Source organism: Lathyrus oleraceus, chromosome 1 (assembly GCF_024323335.1).
Source record: "Lathyrus oleraceus cultivar Zhongwan6 chromosome 1, CAAS_Psat_ZW6_1.0, whole genome shotgun sequence".
Classification (NCBI taxonomy): Eukaryota; Viridiplantae; Streptophyta; class Magnoliopsida; order Fabales; family Fabaceae; genus Lathyrus; species Lathyrus oleraceus.
Window position 1 is genome coordinate 401,149,920 of NC_066579.1, and position 6,880 is coordinate 401,156,799.

A 6,880-nucleotide genomic window follows, 5' to 3' on the forward strand; every position below is an offset into this window, starting at 1 on the left:
ACCAAAGAACCTGGACAATATGACAGACCTGAACAAGGATCCCGATGGACTATGGTTTTTGACGGAGCTTCTAATGCACTTGGTAATGGTGTTGGTGTTGTGATCATTTCCCCTGAAGGTTGTCATACCCCGATTACTGCAAGACTTTGTTTCTATTGTACCAATAACATGGTTGAGTATGAGGCATGTATCCTGGGCATCAGAGCTGCCATTGATATGAAAATTCAGTTCCTGGACGTATATGGAGATTCAGCCCTGGTAGTGAGTCAGATTAAAGGAGATTGGGATACCAAGCATGAAAATCTTATTCCCTACAGAGAGCATGTGCTGTCTTTGATCCCACATTTTGAAGAGATTACCTTTGGACACATTCCACGAGGAGAGAATCAGTTGGCAGATGCATTAGCCACCATGGCATCTATGTTTGAGATTAGCTGGGATGATGAAGCTCCCAAGATTACTGTTGATAGATTTGAGAAGCCTGCATACTGCAATGAGATTGATACTGAAGGAGGAGAGGAAAAGCCTTGGTTCTATGAAGTAAAAAGATATCTTGAAACCCAAGAGTTCCCTGAAGGGGCATCTGTCAAAGATAAGAAGTTTCTGAGGAGGTTTTCTGCTAAGTTCTTCTTGAGTAATGGAATTTTGTACAAACGCAATCATGATTCAACTTTGCTTCGTTGTGTGGATAAGAAGGTTAAGCCAAAGGTATATCAGGCTGGTGACTTGGTAATCAAGCGTATCATACTACCACAGGGTGATCCTAGGGGCAAGTGGACTCCTACATATGAAGGACCATTTGTGGTCAAAAGAGTATTCTCAGGAGGTGCCATGATGCTTACTACTATGGATGGTGAAGACTTTCCACAGCCTGTAAACGCAGACATAGTTAAAAAATACTACGCATAAAAAGAGACCCGCTAGGTTGACTGGCCTAGGCAAAAATAAGGGCATCTCGACAAACCAAAAGGGTTTGGGCAAAAATTAGGGACATATATAAAAAAAATGTACACCCGGCAAGTCGAAAACCTGAAAAGGCGGCTTGGGCAAAAAAGGGTATCCCGGTGGATTGAAAACCTGAAAGGGCAATCCAGGCAAAAGTTAGGGATTAAAGCGTATGACTATGTCTCGTTTGGATCACTCATGTAACTTCAACTGATGGTGCTACCTAAATCAAGTTCAAACAGATAAAGATCAATCCAATCGTTTCTATCTCAACAGCAGAAGATGAGATATTTGAAGATAATGGCAATAGTAGAATTGAAACTCAATAGGATCATTTTTCACATAGCTGTTTTCTTTGTTTTATAAAAAATTTACGACGAATTCCTCTTACTAGGATTTCTGTCTCCTTGTACAAACTTGCCTATGTATAGGTCACTTTGTGATATAAATAAAATTTCATCTTTGAATCCAGATTTACTTTTACTCTATTTACATAAGCGAAAACGTCCATTGGTTGTGTTTGAATGTATGTATGCTTTTGAATACGATTGATGTTTACCAGAAATGCATAAAATGCAGTAATAGTATTTACTAAGGACGAACGAGGGTAGTAGCTCAACGAAGCTTCGCCGGTTCATCCCCACTACAAATCCCCAGTAGAGCAAATCTATCTTTATAGATGCTTCGAATTACGTCTCCCCTTGAATTTATGTCCATCTCTTTTATCCTCAGTCGGGATACTCAGGAACTTATTCCTTCAATAGAAGTACGACGAACGAATACGGGAAGTGACAAATACTATACTATCAAACAAGACGGGAACGAGTTCCTCATACTCTTCAGCAACGAATCGGGATTTATTTTCCCTAGCCAGCAGTTGTTATACAAAGATATCCGGACGCTTCAGGCCGCATGATTCATACATACATCACTTACATCATACCATAGCATATCCATAAGTGCATAATACATTTACTTAGATGCACCATGCCATGCATGCATACATATTGCATAAACTAACCTTTTCCTTGCAGGATGGTTATATACAGATAAAATACTATCAACAATTCACAACAGGTCAGAAACGATCTATACGAAGATCTAGTGCTGATACTTAATCATTACTCAAGGTGTCCTTGGATAGTAGGCAAACGGTCTATACGAAGATCTATTCCCTAGTCCAGGATGTTTTCAGGAGAGTTAATCCTGATACTCTTTTGTCCTCGGATAGTAGGCAAACGGTCTATACGAAGATCTATTCCCTAATCCAGGATATTTCCAGAAGAGATAATCATCACGAAGATTTATTTCTACTGGTCTATTCAACAATTCAAAACAGTTCAGAGACGATCTATACGAAGGTCTAGTGCTGATACTTAATTCAGAAAGAAATCGCCACGAAGGTTTGGTTCTGACACTTAAATTAAAAGTATGTTCTTAGATACGATTCAGAGACGGACTATACGAAGACCTAGTACTGATATCCAGTATCAACATCAAGATATTATCACCTCCTGATATTATGGATGGCATCTATAAGCCCATCTCTAGTTCTTCCAAGTGGCATCTTCAAGCCCACTTAAGCATATACAACTAGTCATCAGTGTTACTTTACGCACCGGCGAGTGCAAATTTTTGGGCTTTTGTGTTCAATCCCCTTCAACCTTCCAAGTCATGAATGGCACACAGGCCAATCTAACTCCTCAGGTTTCAGAAAATTGAACAGGGGCAGCTGTTGCACCCCAAAATTTGCCCTCTATTTTTTAACTCTAACCAATTTTTTTGTTTCACATTCATTTGCATCATCTTCATAGCATAACATTTTTTTCTGTCTTAATATTAGCCAGAATAATTTCTCGGAATTTACAAACAGACTGGTCAAATTAACTTTTTAACTGTGCCTAAAATTAGTCAACGAAAAAATGTCAAGTTTAAGTTTGCAAATGTCGGTAACATTAATCTGCGGTTCACGTGGTTTAATTTGACATGCTAAAAATATTTTTACGACTATTTTTGGTCATATATTGATCAGTCTGAGTAGTTTAAACGGTCATAATTTTTATTTCAAAATCCGACCAAACGCTGTATTTTTCCGAGTCATTTATTTCGCGCTGATTATTTTGACGTGTTCATTTTATTTTTTCGAGCATTTTGGTGCCCGACTTTTATTTTTTTGAGTCTATTTATTTTTATATTGGATCTAGAATAAATAAATAGGTTAATTAGTTTTTATTTTAATTTTAACTATTTTAATTATTTAACTTTATTCAGTTTTTAATTTAATATTGGGTTTCAAAATAAACTTAGGCCCATTATCATTAACCTAATTTGTTCCTATATATATTTACTAGCATGACTGATAGAGGGAGGCAAAAAGACAGAACAAAAAAGAGAAACTGAGAGTGGCTGATCTATACTACCGTACACACAGTTTGGTAATAGTTTATATATGATATATACTTTATCTATTTTATTGATATATTTGTTACTGTGTTTCAAATACATGTTCATATGTGTGACTGTGTTATGTATTCCAGATACATGCGGTTTGGTTAAATATATATATATATTTCTATTTTATGTTATAATTTGATTTTGTTTTCGGATCGGATCGTGTCAATACGCTGTTTTCACATATACGTGTATGAGACGTGACATTTGTGTTATCCGATCCAGTTGCGATGATCGCAATTTTGCGCTAGCAACGTCGTTGTTTTTTTTTTAATTCATATTTTTTTTTATATACATATATTTAGATCTGCACATTTTTTTCATAACTAACTACCCTGATATTTCCTAAACCCTGACAATTTCGCCACAAACTCTAAATTTCAAACCTAAAACTTTAACCGTGTTGTTTCCTCTAAACCATAAACCTTTTCTTAAACCTTAACAAACCTTATTATTATTTCCTATTTTCGCTCATATTTATGTTATTCATACACTGTAACTGCTTCGCCCTTGTAATATTTTAAGTTTTAACTTGTAATATTTTCAGTTTTACTTTTCGCCATCTTTATTATGTAACTGCACCAAAGCGTTGTAATAATTAGGGTTTTATTTTCTGCCATTGATTTTTCTGCCATTTATTTTTCTGCCATTTAAATTCCTGCCATTGATCCTATATTAACTGCGTGGTTTAGTAATGTAGGGCGTGAAAACCTACTAAATTAATTATTTAATATTTTTCTATAACCTTTATACTTTTTTTGTAAATAAATAATAAATACTAACTATTTTAATAACTTTTTTTTATTACTTACTTATAATAATAAATCCTTATATATTTTGTAAATAAAATCTAATTGACCATTTTTCTAATTGAATAATAATAATAAACCTATTAATCTAATAATTTGATATTTTCTATAATCTTTATTTATTTTGTAAATAACTAACTTAATATTTTTCATATAACTCTTTTATTTTATAATTTGTACATTAATGTATTTTAAATTCTTTTATTATTACTAATTTATTTTAAACTCATATTTTTCTAATAACTTCTAAAAAAATCTAACTTGTTTAACCTAAAATAATTTCTTTTAAAATTCTAACCTTTTTATTATCACTTTATTATTATTGTTATTTTATTATTGCTTTATTACCATTGTTTATTTATTATTTTATTATTATTTGCTTTTATCTATTCTATTTTTGCTTCATTATTTTCCTTATTTTAATTTTGTTTTATTTATAATATTAGGAACAAATGTATAGGTTGTAAATTTATTCTTTCTCGCCTGATTATTATGTATCTGTCCCATAGCCATGTAATAGTTTAGGAATTTATTTTTCTTGCTTTTATTTTTGTAAATATTTATTGCGTGGTTAGTAATTTAGGGAGTGCAAAAAACTAACTGTAAATAATTGAACTTAGAAAATTAAATTCAAGACAAATATCTGAAAAATAACACTCACACACGTAAGTCGATCTTTGATCGCCATCTGTACTTCCTAGGGTATTCCTCTTGGTTGCCTTCTTTAAATGGTCAAGTCCCTCGAAAATAGGGGTGTCTTAGGCAAAGTCCCTTCAAACAGAAAAATCATCAAGTCCCTATAAACTTAAAAGATCAAGTCCCTACGAGGTTGCCTACGATATAATGATCTTGTCCCTTCGGTAAATATGATGATAGTCCCTACGAGTTGCTAAAGACACCCCTTATGTTGCCTTCATTGACCATACGATGACCCTACGCCCGTCCCTTAAACACATCCAAGATAATGACTACCTATTCCTTAATAATAGGGACAGTCTTACCATTGAAAGAATATACGAGAACACGAAAGACTTAATCTAGGGTAGGTATCTCATAGTTACTTGCTCACACTTTTCAAAATTATTTTTACACCTCACAATTTCTAAACTAGGCTTTGTATACACCCATACGAGGGTCATTACAAAGTACTTAAAGAAATTTTTCTAATCACACACTACACTCTTGCAAACAAACAAAGTGAGCTAAGTAACTAAGAGCCCATGGATAACCATGGATATAAAGGGTGCTAATACCTTCCCTTTGTATAACCTACCCCCCGAACTCAAAATCTTTTTAAGGTCTTTCCTGTTCTTTTATGTCCTTTCCTTTTGGATAAAATAAAAGTCGGTGGCGACTCTTGCTATCCGCAACATTTAACTAAAGTCAGTTCTCCCACCGTGTTACAGATGGTTTGATACATCAACCTCAGATGTCAACCACTCCATCGATCACCTTTAGACGGGAAAAAGAGAAATGTTCCAGTTTCTTGTGAATTTGTGCATTTAATGCTCCATATTTCAAAAATTCTTTTTTGAAAGTCTCATCATTACGACTCTTGGGAACCAAAACTCCCGAGTACTTTGCGCGAGTGATTTGACACGTTTGGTGGAGTCTTTTACATGCTAGATAATAGTTTTGAATAGTCAACACTACTTTATTTAAGTCACTTTCTCAGTTTAGCAACCATCTTCTTTGGTGTTCTTACTTTCCTGCATCTGAAAAGTTAGTGCATTATGTGTAAGAAATCATATAAGAGTATTCACAAGTCTCATAAGAATACTCCGTCTTCTTGGGTGAATTATATCTACTCTTCCATTGTTTCTACTTTTGCTAAAGTGGGTTATCTTGATGACACATTTACCTAAGTCGGTCCATTTTCCTACTAGGGTGTCTTGAGTCCCACTGGGGATGAAAGAATATGTGACAAGTATGAAGATTGTATCATTCCCTTATATGAATATATTTTCTTGATCCTAGATTTTTGCCTACCCGTCACTTCCTTCAAGATAGAAGTACTGGAGCATTTGGCGATGGCTCCTTCACAACTTCACCCCACAAGTTAGGCGTACATGAAGGCATACCAATACTGGTGTGAATATATGAAAGGAAAACCTTTAATGACTATCTTTTTTCATCTCTTTAAATGTCGTTATTTCTCTACACTCAGACCCAAAGCAGATGATTAATCTATTTGGATCTGACTATGGGCGACATTGGGTCTTTTCCGGAGCTACAACCTTCAGAAGATCGATTCTTTCTAGTAAACCCCAGTCACCCGGAGGCGCACGCCACAATTTGCGATGTTAGGTAGAGCCTCATCAGAAAACTTCAACTTAGCTAGGCCCCTGACTAACTTAAGTTTATTTAGTTGAGAAATCCTCCTGAAGCTAATGTGACCCAAGCGTCTATGCCACACCCATTGCTCTTCATTTACAAACATTAAACATTTTACATTTAGATCTTTTAAATCTTAAAGCTTTATTTTGTAAATGTTGTTCTTCCTCTTTCTAGTGAAAAGGACTCTGCCATTTTTCTGATTAACAGCTTTGCGCATTTTTTGATTAAAGATTATATCATAACCGTTATTACTTAATTGACTTATGGATAACAATTTATGCATTAATCCCTCAATATAAAGAACATCATAAATAGGTGGAAGAGATTCATTACCAAAT